The following is a 20920-nucleotide window of genomic DNA, read 5'->3' as shown; positions in this document are numbered from 1 at the left end:
TAATAGCCGATTAAGATTTTATTAATTTAAATACAATCACACCGTTGCAAGTACGTTCAGCAAGTCATAGCCTATCATCAGCTGCTTCAGATCTGTGATCGCTTGCTGGCGCTGAGCCAGAGACAGATGTGTTTTTACAGCACTGCGCATTATAACCAATCACACATGATTATTTTGATCTTATTAAAGCATTGGCCAATCAGAGGCGTTCAGATGAGTCATCGCTAAAATGCCGGTGCTTCCTTCACTCGCTCACTGACTGGAGACCTCTTTCTGGCGAATTCTCTCGCAGGAACAACAAAGTGCAGATGTGTGTACGAATCTTTAATTAAGATATTGATTTCACAGTGTTAACAGTTTCAGTGATTTTAATGGGAGTTTCTGAGAGTGATTGAAATCTAGACTGTCAGTGAAAATTATCTTTAATAATGTAAATGTTATTTGCTCTCTTTCTGAACAATGAAAGATTAGTAGCAATATTTATATCACATTAACTTTCAATGTTAAATTCACATTTAATATAAAGTCAGTCGTATTAAAAATATGTTATGGCATGACACCTATATCTGTTACTTAAGTAAACAGACAGGGTTTTATAATAAATTACATAAATTGGAGTAAAGGCTGATGAAATATATACGTTTATACACGCACACATACATTACATACATTTTATCTATATATCTAAATAAAAATAGGCTCAGTATATATGACCCAAAGTAACTAGTAACTAACTACTTGAGTAGATTTTTTTATCCGATACTCTTTTACTCTTACTCAAGTAACTATTCAAGACTAGTACTTTTACTTTTACTTGAGTAAATATTTCTAGAAGTACTTTTACTTTTACTTGAGTGCAGTTTTTGGGTACTCTACCCACCTCTGTTTGTTTTATGGACTCAATGTTGAAAATGTAAAACATTTCTGTTGGCAGAAGTGAAAAATAAATAATTTTATGAAGTTACAATTTTGTTTGATTCCATGATGTATTTTACGGAACATGAGTATTTACAATGCAAATCCAAATTATTTTAATTTACTGTTACTTATATCTTGTCTTTTAACTTTATTAAGATCAAATTCTGCATGTAAAATTACAATAATAAGGTGACTTGACTTGGACTTGACTTGACTTACTACAGGACTTGACTTGACTTGACTTGACTTGACATAACTTGTGACTTGACTTGACTTGACTTGCCCAAGAAAAAAATACTTGAGACTTGAAGGTTAAGAATTGAGACTTACTGGAGACTTGCACATGTGTGACTTGGTCCCATCTCTGCCTTTCAGTACTCACACACTTTCTGAGAGATGGTTTACTTTAAGCATGCACCCAAAACATGCACACATAGTAAAGCAGCCTCTCAGACAGCGAGACTCGACATTGCGAGTATTCACTTAAACACAATCAGTTATATCTTTAGTGAATGTAAACAATTAACAGTCCCCATGTCCAAATACCCACACTAGCGGTCTTTGAACTTGACCACTTGACTACTTATATGATGTATTTCCTGTATTTGGTCCAAGTGTTCAAGTGAGCATGAAGACCACAAGTGTATGTAGAATTTTTCATTACATGATGGGACACACTTATAGTGTTGTAAAAATGCAAGGTTTTACAGAGCTTTATTTTTATTTTCAATACTTTGTATTTTAAAATTAACTTCTAAAAAAAGTTATAGTCTCTATAACAGATAACAGAATTTAATTTTGTGTTGCTTTTAATTAAGTGATAAAAAAGCAGTTGCAAATGTTGTACAGATTATCACCAATACACATTTGCACCAGTAAAATGTGCAACTCCAAATTATATGCAATATCGAACTATTATTAATATTTTAACATGCATTCAAAAGCTTTCCATGACCTCTCACGAGATCTCGGCAAAAAGTCTAAAGATTTATTTCTACAACATGATGCATGATGGGTTACACTAAGCCTCAAATACTGCTCCGGAGTATTTAGTGTGCGTTAAGGGCACTGCACTTTGGCGTTTTTAAGACCTGGGACAATCTTGTGCATGCACTTCCTGTCGGGAGCACGCACTCTCAAGTGGCCAAAAGACAGAGATATCACTCACCCCTCTTTAATTGTAAGTTTTCATCTGTATTTGTTTATACAGTGAGGACTATCCAGTGTTATTTTACATTTGATTACTTAATTCAAATTCTGTCTTTCATCAAAGAATTCTGAAAAAAGTAACCTAATTTCCACAAAAATATGAAGCAGGACAACAGTTTTCGACGTTGAGCAAATCAGTATATTAGAAGGATTTCTAAAGGATCATGTGACACTGAAGACTGGAGTAATGATGCCTGAAAATTCAGCTTAGAATCACAGAAATAAATTACATTTTAAATCTATTCACATAGAAAACAGTTATTTTAAATTGTAAGAATATTTTTGATCAAATAAATGCAGCATTACTTAGCATAAGCGACTTCTCACAAAAACCAAACAAAAAATCTTACCAACCCCAGACTTTTGAATGGTAATGAATACTGCAAGCCATTATTTATTTTAGAAATAGATTGATTGTTAGATGTTTTTGGACTTGTTAAAACTTGCCCATTGTATATAACAACAAAATGAATGTCAGAATTCTGAAGTGGAACTTTGATCCCAAATCAAATTCTAAAAAAGAAACACCCACTTTAACGAGTCTGTCTTTTTCAATGCCTTGCAGTTGTTAATGGATACATAAGAGCAACACAAAATCACACTGATGCAGTAAAATTGCATTTTCCAAGAAGCAGAACAGAACAAGGTGGGAATGAATGCAAACATAATGGAAGGAGCTATAAAATAACAATTCACATGAATGCAGAGAATTTCTGCTGTGTATCGCCGGACCTCCCACATTTACAGTGTACTTTTGCAGATCTACTGTGGTAGTGCTTCTTTTTGAAGTGCATTAAAGATTTTACTACTGTACATCTGTAGTTAAATTAATCGGCCACTAAATCAGCCGTACAATCTCATATTAACCAGAAATTTAACGAGTCACATGAATGTGAACCGAAAATGATGTCATATTATCTTTTATGGCTAAATGCAAAAGTCACGGGTAAATTTATTACACCATAGAGACAATAGGGCGTGTATATTGATCTTAAAGAATTTTACAATCTCTGTTTATTTGAGTATTATTGTAGTTTGCAGAATTGATTATACGTCATCTGTGGTGTTCTAAACAAACTTTATGCAACCGTTAACATACGTAATGTAATTTTATGCCCAAAACTTTCAAGAAAGAATACAAGTGCCCCATGAGCTTTATTGGTTTCCTAAAACTATTATTTTTCATTGTAATAGAGCTGCATGAAGCATTGCATAAGTGCAAAAAAAAAAAAACATGCAACATAAACAGGACAACTGAAAACATATGTAGCACTAAAACCTGAAGTTAGCTTGGGATATGTCACATAATGAAAGCTTGTGTAATTTTTGACTGGAGAAACTATATCACCTTTTGCCAAAACGTTGGTAACTAATAACGATGCGTAAGTGACTGTGAAGTATTTTTTTTTTCTTTATTTAATTTGCCTCTTTTATTTGCACCACTAAAAGTTGTACGTTTGTTTTATTAATTTATTGTAGAAACTGTCAATAGCTTTAGTGTTCCTGTGGCTCAAGTGGTAGAGCATTGCATTAGCAGCGCAAGGTTGTGGGTTTGATTCCCAGGGAGCACATGTTAGGAAAAAGATGTTAGCCTGAATGCACTGTAAGTTGCTTTGGATAAAAGCGTCTGCTAAATGCATAAATGTAAATGTAATGTAAAAACAGAGGTTTATCCTCAGATTTTGTTACTGGCAAACAAGGTCAGAATAGATATTTCAATTGCAGTGATTTTGCATTTCAATAATAGAACTGCTATTTCAACAGAATAGGTCTACACTGATGGTTTGAATAACCAAAACAGCGTGCAAAAGAAAATTTACTTTAGAAACCGATTTATATTTAAATAGTCAGCTTCAGACAAACTGTATAAAACAGAAATGACAGTGTTTTCAAAGTAACTTCTATATCTTCTACAGTTTTCTACTGTCATGACAGAACATTTTGAAGTTATGAGACACTATGTTAAAGGAATAGTTCCCCCTCAAAAATGAAAATTCACTCACAGGCAGATTTTGATGTGAGATGACAACAGGCGATGGATTTTTTTTAACCGAAGGAAGTGTTATTATGGATTATAGACCCATATTTTAGCCAGAAGTGACAGTTTAAAGTTAAAACATCTTGATGGATTTGTTTCTTATAAACATGCAGCTTTTCACTTCAAAAGACATTAACTGATGGACTGTAGTGGTGTGGATTATTGTGATGTTTTTATCAGCTGTTTGGACTCTCATTCTAATGGCACCCATTCACTGCAGAGGATCCATTGGTAAGCAAGTGATGAAATGCTAATTTTCTAAAAATCTTTTCAGATGAAGAACAGACATGGATGCGTTCGGCCCATAACGCATTTTGCCAACTGCAAGGCAGTGAGAGCTCAGTACAGTTATGGGCAGATACCTTATAGCTCTCATTATGTCGAATGATTGCTGTGTACGGTTGTGTAATGGCCTCAAATGAATATGAGGTCATTTTATAAGACCAGCTGCATCCTACATTATGAACACTATTCCCATATGATGCTGAAGAGTTGTTACAGAAACGCCTTCAATCACTCACCACATCTAAACGTCACCGAACCTTCTTGAAGAGTCCTTCATCACAATCTAGAGTGATTGCCATGCAAACTTTAGTTTGGCATACAGTACAGTAGGTTATATATCACTTTTCATTATTTTTATTTTGCTTTTACTAAAAATCCATGAGTAGGCTTTGAAATGTAAAGGTGCAGCACTTTGCACTTTGTTTCAGCAGTCTGCATCTGCCAGTGGTGTAATAAATGAATCGGTCCAGGTCAGAAATGATGCATCTTGCCCACCAGATTCAAATTCAATCACTGCTATTAAATAAAATCTCTTGAAGGGATCTTTGTAGGGAGGGTAGAAAGATTTACATTTACTTAAGAGAGTGTAAACTCCCTGTAATTCATCAAACGAAGCCTCACAGCTGGCCGTGTTCTGACGTTGAGTACTTTTACATGCTTTGAGGTGGATTATCTGAGCACTTTAATCAGACCAGCACTCAAATCCTGTCTGTCTGTCTCCTTAACCTCCTACTTCCCTTACAGGGGCCATTTGTCTTGCTGTTTTATATAGAAAGGGGCATTCCTAGTGGCTGTGCTGTTGGGCTCACTCCTCGACTGCTGAATACGGCAATATCAGGCGGCAGATCCCTTGAGCTTCAGTTTTGCAAAAAGATAAACTTGATATAAAATGTTTTAATTTGAAGCACTTGCAAATTGTAACATGGGTTATTAAGAATTATAACAATCTTTGTTGTAGTGAAACCAACCTTTCAAAATGGGTACCAAAATAAAAACTGTGTTTGCATTGTGAAACAGGCCCTAAAGTCTTCTATATTTCCTCATCAGTACTAAAAGTCTTTGAGTTCATGAATGGCCCAAGTGGGCATTTTAGGTGTACAACATAATGGTTTCCTTCTAACATGAATGAATTTATGATTTAGGGAATCTACCTAAATCCTTTTCAATTGTTGCAAAGGTGTGCCAATAGCTGAAAGGCAAAGCTGTGCATTCTCCACAAATATCCCTTAGCCAGGAAATAAAACATGGTAATCATCGTATTTCAAGCCATGTACTCATTTAAATTTATGCAGCAGATGTATGGTTTTTATGAGTTTTGGAGCATGAAAGATGAAGACACACACACACACACACACACTTGAATACTGCAAATGCAACTCTTAACTAGTTCACATAGGCTTGTATTAAATGGCTAAATTACTGATTTATTCTCTTGCGTCAAACAAATCGTTTTTATGAGAAGCAAATTCTCAGACGTGAAAATGATGAGGATTATAGCCTGCAGTCTTGTGTTACTGTAAGAGCTCAAAATTCTAATTTGCCCAAACGTTCACACATTAAGGAGGAAAGGCATTAAAACAGCATACTGTAATCCTGCTTTTTCACAGATTACACACACCGTTTGTAAGTAAAAAATCCATTTAACTTCATCAAATGGATCTATCATGTCACTGTTCTTGTTTAGAGAATATGTTTTAAATTAGTGCATGCAACATTAAATGCATCATTTAAATTGGATGTTAGTTTACACACGTCTACTTTGGCGCCATTGCAGCTTCACTGATTACAATGGAAGTGTTCTATTTTGTGCCATGTCGTGCCTATTGATGAGTAGATCGCATGGATCAGACTTGTGTGTGTGTGTGTGTGTGTGTTTATATAGCCTCAAGTAAGCTATCCAAGTGTTTGCATGGAAGCCCATTTCCACTGCTTGATTAAAACAAAATAAAAAGAAATTCACCCTTCTGACTATTTTCCTCACAATTGTGAGTTTATATCTTGCAATTCAGACTTGTTTTTCATTATTTTTTATTTCTTTTTTCTTTTTTTCTTAACGCAATTGCAACATTATATTGCACAATTCTGACTATATAACTCACAAGTCCGGGTTTATATTTTACGACGGCGTTTTAGTGCCACGCTGAAAAAAACAACAACAAAAAAATAAGATTACATGAAAAAAAACGTAAAAAAAAAACAATCAAAAAAACTAAGATTACGAGAATAAAGTTGAAATACTTTGAGAATAAAGGCAAAATACATCGAGAATAAAGTCAAAATATTACGAGAATAAAGTCGAAATATTACGAGATTAAAGTCTAAATGTTTCGAGAATAAGGTAATAGGCTTAATACGAGAAAAAAATTGAAATATTTCGAGAATAATGTCAAAATATTACGAGAATAAAGTTGAAATATTTTGTGAATAAAGTCGAAATATTACGAGAATACATTTTCACATAGCCTATTTGGAATTTTCACAAAGAAACAGATTAATTTAATTATTTCACATAAATACAGCGATCTGATCATTAAAGAGCTTGAAAAACACATTATTGTAAGACACATAATTTGTGTTTCGGTATAAAACTGATTTTGAAAGCTGAGACATTAGGTCTATCAGAAGCACAAATCTTATTGCTATTGGGTGGCTGGCACACTACAAATAATGAATGCAATGGAATATATTAAATATTATTTTCAAGCATACTGTCCCTGCAAGTATGACACATGGTATGATTCCTGCTAATAATCCCACATATATTTATAGTGTATTTAAAAAAAAAGCATTAAATAAAAGAGCTACAGCGCTCCCCGAAGGAATGTCGACTGGGTGTGTGAGCTGATGTTAAGATAAAAAGTTGTTCCTGTTCAGTCTGTTAATAAATATCATATTCTTGATATGAACCCTTAAAAGTTGAGTCTTATTTTGGCCACAACTTTCTCTGTGTTTCAGCAAATGGAATGATTTTTGGTGACAAATCTTATTTTGACACATATTTTGGGAAAATGCTTTGACAATTTTCAAAAACTTAACAATACACTGTGGGGAAATTCACTACGCTTTCCTTACGTAAATTAAACTGCTGTAAAAATGTATCGGATAAATTTTTTTTTTTCCTAATTTTTTTGCATAAATCTATTAATCAACCTCAGTCCTGATCAAAACAACCAAATGTTTTTTTTTTTTTTTAAATCCAAGATTTTAACTCTTTAATTACCAAGTTTATCAATTATGTCACTGATTTGGGGGAAAAAACACACAAAATTACATATTTTCAATATAAAAAGTGATTGTGGACTGGATATTTTTTTACCTTTTTATCACAGTCTTGGGCATGTCAAAGATTAGTAACAACATTGGCTTTGATGCATTGTTAGTTTTTGTGCAGCATTAGATTTAAAAATGTTCTCCCTCATTTAAGGTTTGTGGCTGTTTTTGCCCCATTGACTTCCATTTATAACAACATTTTTTGATTGCAAAGCCATGACACCATAAAATCATGCATTCTTGATTGCTTGTGGTTTTCCCTTTTGGGAAGAGGTAAAATTTGTTATTTTAACAGTTGATCACTAGGTGGGACCATTAACCCTTTAGATAGGCCTGTGCAAAAAAAGGCTTAGCTCTATATTCTTACTATATCATAAAAATGAGCCATAAAAACCTGATGTATTGGATTTGATTGTCAGCAACAACACCGACGACAACTAGTTTTGAAGGTTTCTTTTTTTTTCATCATTTCATATTCCATAGGTTTTACAGGTTTAATGTTTGCCAGTCAAAAAGTGCAGTTGTGAAATGCTTTTCTGAACTTACAAAATAAGCTTATGATGTTGCATTGAGGCGTTTGTGCTAATTTTAACTTTTGTTGTTTTCAGATGTTATTGGGAGTCAACTTCACAAAAGATATAGTTTTATAGTTCCCTTTACTTCCCTTTACCTCCACATCCAAAGTCTTCCTGTATTTTAAGCAACTCTATGTACATTAAGTCCTTTCTTAAAACAGCTAAAAATTGCCTTATGCATTGCATGCAAAGGTTAAAGTGAACACTTCTGTGGAGAAATTTGGCAGGAGATGAAAGATGCTGGTCAAGACAAGGAAGCGAAATCTAAAACGGATTCTGCTTAAGGATGTGTTGTTACCATGTTTATTAAATATGTGATTGATAACAGCCCTGAAAATATGAATGCACTTAATCATCAATTACAAGTACATGTACAGATCTGTCCACATGTTCATCTGCAGCAGCGCTGTGTGATTCATATCTGCATCAGATCTCAGTTGAGGCATGTATACATTTGGACTTTTTATGTGAAAGATCACAAACCATTTAAACCATATACTCTATGGGCTTTGGCTTAAACATTGCAACATTTTCCCTCAACTGATTAGACATATTTGTATGCCTCCACACAATATCCACCACATGTTTTCACATAGCTTTATAAAAATAAATATTGACATTAAAAAAAGAATAGAAAAAAAAGTTTGTCATGCAGAACCACAGAATGTCCACCCATGTTTTTAGATAGCTTTATAAAAATAAATATTTATTTTTTTATAAAAATAACTACGAAATAAAAGATGTTCCAGCCTTATATTTTTTCATTCTGTAAGTGCTTTGAGTTTTAGTTGGCTTGTAAACCTCTGACTGTCAGTTAATGTAAAAACCCTGCTCATTTCCCAGAATATGCATGAGTGCATTCACTGGAGCAGGACGCACCATTTCAACAGAAGCACAAACATGCCATGATGATGCATTCAGAGCACTTTTAAAGTCAAACTGCAGGAGATCATCGACTGTGATCTTTTGTTATCTTCTGACAGAAACACTTTGCACTTGCGTCAGATTCTGACTGGAGCAGAAGAAATGATTAGGTGTGTCGTCTGGCAACTGCAGGACGTTAGCACAGAGAAGACAGCTCGCCTTGTTTCACAGTCAGATCTCTGGTTACAAGATAAATATTACCACCGTTTATAGCAATAACTTTTGTTTCTAGTGCTCAATCTCTCTTTATACTCTAGACACTGGATGGCCAGCCAAGTTTCCATCTCTTATCACAGCACAGGCTGAGTATGACTGATGGAACAAAATATTTTATACAATGATCAAAATGCTTGATGATCCACTTACAAACTTGCATTACTTGAGAATTACATCTTTGTGTTTGCACTGAATGGCTGTCTATGGAGAAAGATGCTGTTCCAACATCTATCAGCAGGTGAACTTTGTCATTGTCAAAATGTAGACTTCTTAGTTTAACCATTAAAAATGGTGTCATGGGCTGAAATTGCAACAGAATATGACAGAAAACATAGTTAGAAACAAATTGATTGTTATTCTGAATTCAGCTTATGTTGAGTTACATGACATTACATGACTTAGAAGATAATTTAACAAGTGATATTGAGGACACAAGAAAACGTCTCAAGGTTACGTATGTAACCCTAGTTCCTTGAATGAACGAGACGCTGCGTCGAAACGCTTTTGTCGAAACGCTTTTGGGGAACGTCCCTGACGAGACCGACTCTTAATATCGTGTGCAATCAGTCCATCGGAAAGGCGTGACGTCACGGGCGGGGTGACGTAGCGACCAGGAAGCTATAAAAGCACGTGCCGTGCAGCTGGCTTCAGCTTCGAGTAGGGAAGCAAGCGCCGGCAGGGGTGCCGGGAGTATGGCTCTGCGACGCAGCGTCTCGTTCCTTCAAGGAACTAGGGTTACATACGTAACCTTGAGACGTTCCTTTTCAGGAACTCGAGCTGCGTCGAAACTCTTTTGGGGAACGATGTGCCCACGCTGCCAGACTTCCAAATCCCTGCCTAGTGTGTAGTCAAAAGAGCACAGCTAAGACGAGAGAACAGAAGAGCCCGGCGTGGCTCTCATGTCAAGATCGTAAAATCGGACAAATGTGGAGGGCGTGGACCACCCCGCAGCGTTGCAGATGTCCAAGAGGGACACACCTGCTGAGAAGGCCTTGGAGACCGCCATACCCCGAGTAGAGTGAGCCTTGGCCCCCAAAGGAGGGGGAAGACCAGAGGACTCATAGGAGACGTTGATAGCCTCGACTATCCAACGACTAAGGGTCTGCTTGGTGGCAAGAGAACCCTTGTTAGAAGGACCGTAGCAAACAAGCAATTGGTCTGATTTTCTCCACAGGGCAGCTCTGTGGACGTATGCGTCCAGTGCTCGCACTGGACACATACAGTTTAGCTTCTCTTGGTCTGGCTCCCGAAAGGGAGGAGGACAGAAGGCCTGCAGTACGATAGGTTGTGGTGTAACAGAGGGAACCTTCGGAACATAACCCGCTCGAGGGTATAAGAATGCTTTGGCCATACCAGGGGCAAAGTCTAAGTAAGTAGGGGCCACCGAAAGGGCCTGAAGATCTCCAACTCTCTTTAGTGAGGTGATTGCCAGTAACAGGGCATTTTTAATTGTCAGATGTCTATCTGAGATATCTTGTATTGGCTCGAATGGAGCTTTACAAAGAGCCTCTAGAACCACAACCAAATCCCAGGGGGGAACACGGGATCGTACTGCAGGTCTCAGCCTCAGCGCACCGCGGAGGAAACGTGTAACTAGGGGGTGTCTACCCACTGACTGACCATTGAAAGGGACATGGAAAGCAGCTATGGCAGCCACGTAAACCTTTAAGGTGGAGTGGGATAACCCCGCAGAGAGCCTGGCTTGTAAAAACTCCAGAACTGTACCAACTGGGCAGTCTGCTGGGTCAAGCTGGCGGTCTCTGCACCATGAAGTGAAGAGCTTCCACTTCAGGGCGTACAGTTTCCTCGTAGAGGGAGCTCTGGATTGGAGTAGGGTCTCAACAACCTCGGTTGAAAGACCAGCTGCTAACAGCTGTGCCCCCTCAGGGGCCACACCCACAGCTTCCACAACTCCGGGCGAGGGTGAATTATCGTGCCCTGCGCCTGTGAGAGTAGGTCTGTCCTGATCGGTATCTCCCACGGAGAGCCGTCGAGGAGCGAGACTAGATCTGAGAACCATACTCGGCCCGGCCAGAACGGGGCTACTAGTAGTAGGCGGGCCCCGTCCCGGCGTACTCTCGCCAGAACTCCCGGGAGCAGAGCGATAGGGGGAAAAGCGTACAGATGAAGCCTCGGCCAGGTCTGTACCATAGCGTCCAGTCCCAGAGGAGCTGGATGAACTAGAGAGAACCAGAGGGGACATTGCGATGTCTCCTGAGTCGCAAAGAGGTCCACCTGGGCTGTGCCAAATACTCTCCATATCTGCTTCACCACCTCGGGGTGAAGCATCCATTCCCCGGGCCTCGGCCCCTGTCTCGACAGTATGTCTGCTCCCACATTCAATCTCCCAGGAATATACACTGCTTTGATCGAGAGGAGTTTGCCCTGGGACCACAGAAGGATCTGGTGTGCCAGCTTGTACAAGGGGCGTGAACGCAGACCCCCCTGGTGATTGATATAAGAGACCACTGATGTGTTGTTGGTGCGCACCAACACATGGTGACCTCTCAGGTCTGGGAGGAAATATTTCAATGCTCGATAGACCGCTAGTATCTCTAGGCAATTGATGTGCCATGTTAGATGGCGACCACTCCACAGACCGCGGGCAGGGTGGCCACTCATGACCGCACCCCAACCGGTGAGGGACGCATCTGTCGCTAGCGTTACATGGCGACAAGGAACTCCCAGCACCGGGCCCTGATTCAAGAACCAAGGTTTCCTCCACATGTCTAAGGCACGAAGGCACCGCCGCGTGACCTTGATAACTCGAAGTGGATTTCCCCTCGGGGAAAAGCCCTTGGACTTGAGCCACCACTGTAGGGGTCTCATGTGCAGCAGGCCAAAAGGTATCAGGGATACCAGAGCCGCATCCATACATTTCGTGAACGTGCGGGGTGAGAGTGCGAGGCCAAAGGGAAGTACTCGATATTGATAAGCTTTGCTCCCGAAAGCGAACCTCAGAAACCTCGTGTTTTGTGGAAGGATAGACTTTGTGGAAGTATGCGTCTTTGAGATCTATTGTGACAAACCAGTCCTCGGATCTGATTTGAGCTACAACCTGGTTGACAGTGAGCATTTTGAACTTCAGTGACATAACTGAGCGGTTCAGGAGACGTAAGTCTAAGATCGGATGCAACCCCCCATCCTTCTTTGGAACTATGAAATACCGGCTGTAAAATCCGGATTCCCTGTCTAGAGGAGGGACCACCTCGATGGCCTCCTTCCTTAATAGGGTATTCACTTCTTGTTCCATAACCAGAGCCTGCTGGGGGCCGACCACAGTCGGTGTAACCCCGTTGAACTTCGGTGGTGGATGACCGAACTGAATGCAATAGCCTCTTTCTATTGTACGCAGGACCCATTGAGATACATTTAGCAGTAGCTTCCACGCTGCTAAATAATCTACTAAGGGAATCAGTCTCTCGAGACTGACCTCTGGTGTAAGAGGCCCCCGAAGGGGCGGCGAGCATCCCAGCTCCGCTACGCTCACGGGCGGAAGTAACTGGGGGTGGCGCTCGCTGGAGGCCGCTGCGCCCTGAAGCTCTGGCAGGGTTGGCAGACCGACCTCCTGAGGGTACTGAGGTGAGACGGGCACCGTATAATGAGGTGAACCGCGCTCTACCCCAGCAGGGGCTACCCTCTGGATCCTGGCGTCAGGATCTTTTCGTCGAGGACTTCCGGGCTTCGATGACAGATCTTAAATCGTTTTTTGCCCTAGAAGCCCCCGACTCAGAGCGTCGTTGCCCTCGGTCCCGACGTGGGGGAGCACGAGTGGCGACGCTCTGCTTTTGCGCTTCCCGGTGTGAGGAGCCGGTATGTGGCGTGGTCATCTCCCGCCCAGATGCACCACGAGAGCGACGAGGGAGGAAACTCTGGAACGCCGCCGCCTGCTTGTGTGCCTCCTGGAACCTGTCGACGACAGTATTAACTGTGTCGCCGAACAGGCCCGAGGCTAGAAGCTGGGCGTCCAGGAGGCAGACCCTGTCTCGTTCTTTAATTTCTGACAGGGTCAGCCACAAATGCCTCTCCGCGGCCACTAAGGCTGCCATAGACCGCCCAATTGCGCGAACGGTCTCCTTAGTAGCACGGAGGGAGAGATCAGCGGTCTTTCTGAGTTCTTCAATATCTTCAGACTTAATCCCCTCCCCCTCATCGACATCTCTCAGCAGGTCAGCCTGAAAAGCTTGCAGGACTGCCATAGTATGAAGGCACGCCCCAGCCTGACCTGCTGCCACATAACCTTTGCCCACTAGCGATGATGTAACTCGAAGCGGCTTAGTGGGCAATGTCGGAGCCTTTAGAGACGAGGCCGAACCGGGTGACAGATAGCCCGCGAGCGTCTGTTCGACCCGTGGCATCGCTCTATAACCACGCTCTCCCAGCCCCATCACGTTGCCATAATATAGTGAATCAGGGCCAAAGAGGCGGGTCGAATACGGGTGATTCCACGATCTCGATAACACATCATGGAGATCGGGAAAATACGGAAGGCTCCGACGTGAAGGTGGTTGCTTCGGCCGCAGAAAGCGTTCGTCTAATTTGCTTCTCTGCGGCTCAGTCTGTTTCTCAGCAGGCCAGTCGAAATCTTAATTTATCTACTGCACGCGTGACCACCTCCAAAAGCTCCTAATACTGGGGCGACAGGGGTGGCGAATCCCCAGCAACAGTCTCCACATCGACCTCCTCGGAGGACGAGAGGTGAAGAGCTGATCCCTCACCCTGGGGGGAAGAAACCGACGAGCGTGCTTCCGAACCCAGGGTTTGGGCGCCGGATCTGGCAGATGAGGAAGGAGATAAGGACTGGCCCGTCTCCATTCCTTCTGACAGATCCACCTGCGAACCCCACGAGTGCAGCAGCCGCTCTGCCTCGGCAGAAGCGGGGCCAGCACCGCGAGGAACGCTGGTGAAGGCTCCCTCCTCGAAGAGAGCCCTCCGGGATCGAAGCGTCCGCATTGGCAAACGTTCGCAATGCGGGCAGTCGGCCCCCTCGAGAGCCGACTCAGCGTGCTTCGATCCCAGGCAAGCCACGCACAGCCTGTGTGTATCCCCGCTCGTAATGTAGCGAGGGCAGGGAGGAACACACAATCTGTAACGTGGCTTGGAATCGCCCTTCAAATGTTTGGTCTTTTGCTTTTGCTTAGGCATATTGAGCTGTTTTAGCGATCTTTTTTAAGCTAAGGGACAGACAACAATAAATAGGACCAACAGGACAGACTTTTGACATGCACACACAGATCGCTTGCTGACAGATTCGAAGCTGAAGCCAGCTGCACGGCACGTGCTTTTATAGCTTCCTGGTCGCTACGTCACCCCGCCCGTGACGTCACGCCTTTCCGATGGACTGATTGCACACGATATTCAGAGTCGGTCTCGTCAGGGACGTTCCCCAAAAGCGTTTCGACAAAAGCGTTTCGACGCAGCTCGAGTTCCTGAAAAGGAACCTATAAATTTTTAAAAAAGGAGAAAAAATTTGTTTCTGAATAAATGGTCAGTTTTCTAATGATGAAATAATAGCATACTATTTTAGCTAATAGTTACATATACAACATATACATGACTTCTTTAATAACCATGCAATGTTGAAAACAGCAGTTCAAAAGAACAATATTTAAAATCTTTTGTAACATTATAAATGTCTCTACTTTGATATTTGATCAGTTTAATGGGTCCTTGCTAAATAAAAGTATTTATTTCATAAAAAAAATATATCTTACTGACCCAAAAATGTTGAACTTTTGTACCTGGGAATGACCCATATGACATAGCAGAAGGATTTTGATGTAACCTTGTTCTTTTTGACTGATTGTTTTTGTGTGTCTGGGTGGCTCAAACAATGGAGTGTGTTGCACATACACACACACAGTCTTGTTGTTTTTGCACAGCATGCAATGAAATGCTTCCTCTGGCATATGAACGTGCCTCTCTCCTTCGCCTTTCATCTCCACAGATGTGAACGATCGAGCAGGGTGAGGCATGGCCAATCAACCCAGCATGTGCACAAACACAGCATCCTAAATAAGAACAGAAACTCTATTCCAATGCAAGCATGCAGGGATGCAGAGGTCAGGCAGGAACATTTGTAATTCCCTTTAAAAGTTCTCTGTGGAACATATGGAACTGTTTGTTTTTACTGGATACAATCGAAATAGGGTGAAATTTGTCGAAAGTAGAAAAAAAAATCTTTTTGAATTTTTTTAAAAAAAGTTTAAAAAAAAATTACATAGAAATAGCAAGTAATATTAAAAGAAACATTAAGTAGAAAGAATGACATTTTCTTGTAAAACGTACTCTTTGTTTTTCATTTACAACTATTATATATATATATATATATATATATATATAGATATAGATATAGATATATATATATATATATATATATATATATATATATATATATATATATATATATATATATATATATATATATAGATATATATATATATAGATATATATATAGATATATAGATATATAGATATATATATATATTAAATGCTGATAAAACAATAAATTCATTAATATTAACCTGATTATTTCCGTAAATAAATCAGAAATTTCAAGGTTTAGTTATTATTTTGGAAAACTGCTGAAATGGTTTGTCATGTACAATATAGTGAAAAATTGCTTAAAATTAGCTCACCATCTGGTCATCCAAGATGTACATGAGATGAGTTTGTTTCTTGTTTCCGTCAGAATGAGAGCCTGATAAAAACATCACAATAATCCACAAGTAATCCACACCACTCCAGTCCATCAGTTAATGTCTTGTGTAATGGAAAGCTGCATGTTTGTAAGAAGCAATCCATCTTATGATATTTTATATTCAAATGTTTGCTTCTGGCTAAAATACAAGTCCTCCATCCATAGTGAAAAAGTAATCTTGTCTGAATCAGGAGAGAAATAAGCATAGATTATAAACTGTTTACAAACCAAAACAGTTCTAAACAAATATGTTAGTAAATTTAGAGATGCGAGACAACAGATGTACTTTTTCACTGGATTGTTATTATGGATTATGGACACTGGATTTTGGCCAGTAGAGATTTAATGGGTAAAATTTTAGTTTGAAGTTATTAGTTTGAATTTTAGTTTGTTTATTAGTTTTTGCATTTTAGTTTAAAGTTAAAATGCCTTGATGGATTTGTTTCTTACAAACACACAGCTTTTCACTTCTCAAGATGTTAACTGATGGACTGGAGTGGTGTGGATTACTTGTGGAATATTGTGATGTTTTTATCAGCTGTTTGGACTCTCCTTTTGACGGCACCCATTCACTGCAGAGCATCCATTTCTGAGCAAGTCATGGAATGCTATATTTCCCCAAATCTGTCCCGATGAAGAAACAAACTCATCTACATCTTGGATGGTTTGAGGATGAGTACATTTTCAGCTAATTAAAATTTTTCGGTGAACAATGCTTTTAATCTAATCCAATTAATGTCATAGTCTTCCTTATTTTTCCACAGAAAGGTATAACAAGCTGCATATGACACAATATTGATCGCTTAACAACTAATGCCACATTTGAGTTGTGTAACAGCCGTTCACATCTGGTCAAGGCATCAATCCCAGTGTGTGCTGGTTGGAACGACGGGTCATGAAACACGGCTTATATCAGCAGGGATGTCGGCTCACACAGCAGTCATGATAACATTTACCTGGGAAGCATTAAACTTTATGTGTTTGTTTCTAAGACTGAATCGTGGGTACAAACCGAAGAATTTTAAGCATGTATTAGAGTCCGCTTGTAAACAAATGTTGTTCCTGTTCTTTCTCCCTTTGCTGTTTTCAAAGGTTTAGTGCATTTACTGATGCACAGTGGCTGTAATGACACGATTTACAGGGTACGGCACTACCACAAACCATCACTGACTTCATTCCCACTGTTTACTGCTGCTTTGTGTTCTTGCACAGAAATCTGAACATTGCAGCCATGTTCAAAATTTAGTTGACAAATTAAGAGTTATTTAGTTATTAAAAGTGTTTTTATGATTCCATAAAGTAGAAAATACTGTTAACAGCCAGGATTTTTTTTTTTTTTTATATAATTTTTTAAATATAAAGTTAGTTATATAAACACATTTTTGAGAAAACTGCATTTAGGAATATGTATTGTAATTGAAATCTTTAGATCAGTGTAATAAAATGGTCATTTAAATGTGCATTTTTGATATTTTCTTTTTATTGGTTTAAAAAACGTTAAGTTACGAAAGCAAAATAGCCCAAAATCTCAAAATTGACCAGTGCCTGAAAAACAAAAAACATGATTTAATGTCTTAAATATATGAATAATAAAAATGAGTGTCACATCACCAACCAATATGTTACTGTAACGATGGGCCACTCTTGCCAAGCAAACATTGCAGTTTCATTTCACAAATGGAATATAAAGCAGTGACCTGTATTCCCGTGTGTTGCCTAATATCGCCTGTGAACCCTTAATCTCTCAGCCGTCTGTTTCTAGTCCGTCTCAGTGAATGCATTTAAAAGGAGAATGCATTTCCTTTTGTAACAGCTTGTAAACTTGAAGATCTGTCTTTGAGTTTCTGCTGAATTCAAAACCTAAGTTCGTGTTTGCTTTTTACCTTTCTGCTCTCCTCTAGAGAGTTCTTTTGCCTAACAGTAGTGCTGCAACTACTTTGCCAATTTATTAATCAATGTCCAAAAATCTAACTTTATTTACACCATCTTTTTGAAAAAGCATGTGTGCATCTCCTCAGGCAACCTGAGCTTAAGTGTTTCGATCAAAGCTCAATCCTTCTAAAAATCAAGTCAGTTAACAGCCACACGCTTTAATCACACTACCTCACGAAATCAAAAAGCAGCATGGAAGATGAAAAAAAATCACTTCATTGATCTGTTGCTTTGTTTTGGAAAGTGAAATGAATCTATGGAGGTTGTTTATAACGTTTGTGCTGTCTGACTTTCCTAGTTGCTAGTAAATTGAATATCTGGTTGCTATGACTGTGGTGGAATGAACATTTTAAGAAATTAATTCACTTGAAGGTTGCACCACTTCTGTGCACATCATCCTCACTTTAGCCACACATTGAATGGACTGAAATAGCAATTTAAATGAAATAATTCTCATGCATTTCTGCATGACTAAATTAAAAACTTTCTAATTCACAAAACTCTGACAAACTTGTTTCACTGCTACTGTTAATGTCATGCAATCATCACCCGCAGAAAGGAACAATTAATTACATGTATTCTATTGGTCAAAAGTATTTTTTTTTTTTTTTTTGCTGTTTTTTTTTTTTTTTTTAGCAAGGACAACAATTGATCAAAAGTGTCCATAAAGACATTTATATTATTAGAAAATATTTCTGTTTTACATAAATGCTGTTCATTTAAACTTTCTATTCATCAAAATCCACAAAAATTTGAAGCAACACAACATACTGTTTTCAACATCGCTAATAAAAAGAAATGTTTTTCATCATATTAGAATGATTTGTGAAAGATCATGTGACACTGAAGACTGGGGTAGTGATGATGAAAATTCAATGTTATGATGATGAAATTTTAATGTTAATTAGTGTACTGTATATTCATGTACAGTATGTTCTAGTAATAAATGGCAGCAGTAATTTATATATATAAAAAAATAATATAGCAGGGCATTATAACCCGGCATATATCCAGACTTGATAATCAATAAATCAGTCAGGACTCATGATTCAAAATATGAAATGAGTCCCAGTCATTATTTTTGCAATTCCAAAACACTGAAATGACATACTTCTCCATTAATCTCATGAGGAGACTTCACACGTTCAAGAATTTTAAGTAATTTTTTTTGTCCAAGAACATAAAATAAAGCTGAATTATGGTAGCCTTCATCTAAACTGTATAGAAATAGCGTTTATGTTTGTTTCGGGTGTGCACCTCCCACCAAAAAGAAGACATCTGTTTGTTTTACCTGACTGACTTGGAGTCATTGAAGGTCATTCGCTGAACTCTCTTCTTTTTCTTTTTTGGCTCTCATACACCATTGAGTCTGCATGAAACACGAAATCTGTTTGTCTGAGATTCTGTATGAAATATAATCCACATAATTATAAACAAACTATAAAGAACAGCTAGATGGAGTGCAGCTAAACAGAACAAGGGTCAAGAACAGCTCTGACGTAGTAGGATGCTGAAAAATAGATGCTGTAAAACGTGTAGCAATGTTTCAAAAAACAGCATGCAAGAAGAGCATCTGTGTGAGGAAATCTGACAAACTCATGCTAAATGCAGGAAGGAGGGATATATGTACCTCTAAAGCCACCTTTCCTCTATTTAATACTTTATTCTGACACTGTAATCATTTGGGTTTTGGCATTGACAGTCCTAATTATAAGCCACATTTCAGCACATACAATTAAACTAATCAAGGCCGAAAATACAATTTCCATTTTCCTTTCCACAGGGACCATTCTCTGTTTTCTATATATCAATTTTTGTAGAAACATCTGAATAAAACATCAAATCCTACACGGTCTCCACAACCAGCATGCACTTCCTTACCGCTTGTTCTCTACCGAGCATATTGTTCACTCCCCATCTGTCACTCAAGGTCTGTTCATGTATTCAGTCTTTCAGCTGCTTGAACAACCATTAACCTCCCATCTTTGACTTTGTCATCATCAGTATTCGGCTACTATGTTGCACTGGACCTTGAGTTGACCTGGCACGAATCAACTCACTTGCGCCAGGCATTGCAAAATCACAATGAAATACAAAACCATTGCAGTATTTTATGTTTACTTTGTCTAGCCTAATATTTACCTAGCCTTCAGATTCAATGAGAACAATGCATTTACGTTTTGAAACGACTGACTTGTTCTTGAAACTCAGACAATTTACTGTAATTATACAAGCACATCTATATTTCTGGTTTATATTATTTGGTGTAATGTATTCATTTTAAATGAATTATGCAGTTTTGCATGCTCAATTACATTGTGCGGTTTAAATGACGGAAAAGAATTGAAAAACATTGTAGAAATGTGCATTATAAAGGTATTCATAATGTACATTATAATGCATTTTCATAAATAATTGTAACAAAAGTTAAAATGCAGTTCTGGCATTAAACTCTATATGACACAGTCTGATAGGTCTAGTTCAATCTGACTTGGTGACATCATTGTCACATGGCAGCTGATTGGTTTTCTCCTGTATCGGTAGCCAATGAGCTTGCTGCTCAAAATTTGAAATACCTGTTTTTTGTTTGCCGTATCAGTTGGCAGCGCAATTCAGAAACCCTCCACCTTCCCCAGCTCCACCTGTATAGATTTGTTTCGGGGTGATTTATGTATGATATATGGGGGTTATTCATATGTGTTATGTGCAGCAGCAGTATTTCTTACACACTTACAGCAGCATGTTGTGGATGTATTGGAAGTAGCAAGTCTCGGTACTCGGTGAAGCAGATCTATTCCGCCAAGACCAAATACATTAACATGGTCATGTACATTACCCTGCCAATCCCTCCGA

General features: G+C 38.9%; 1 long non-coding RNA gene across 1 annotated transcript in view; it reads left to right on the top strand.

The window, feature by feature from the left end:
* LOC132091769 (uncharacterized) overlaps window positions 1-16767 on the top strand; it is a 38134-nt gene extending 21367 nt beyond the window's left edge. Inside the window, exons 2-3 of the long non-coding RNA XR_009422124.1 lie at window positions 15383-15497; window positions 16674-16767. This is a non-coding gene — a long non-coding RNA (uncharacterized LOC132091769). The remainder of the gene's footprint in view (window positions 1-15382; window positions 15498-16673) is intronic.
* Window positions 16768-20920: the final 4153 nt, after the last annotated feature.

Source organism: Carassius carassius, chromosome 18 (assembly GCF_963082965.1).
Source record: "Carassius carassius chromosome 18, fCarCar2.1, whole genome shotgun sequence".
In the NCBI taxonomy this organism is placed as follows: domain Eukaryota; kingdom Metazoa; phylum Chordata; class Actinopteri; order Cypriniformes; family Cyprinidae; genus Carassius; species Carassius carassius.
This window is presented reverse-complemented; position numbering and strand designations above follow the sequence as displayed.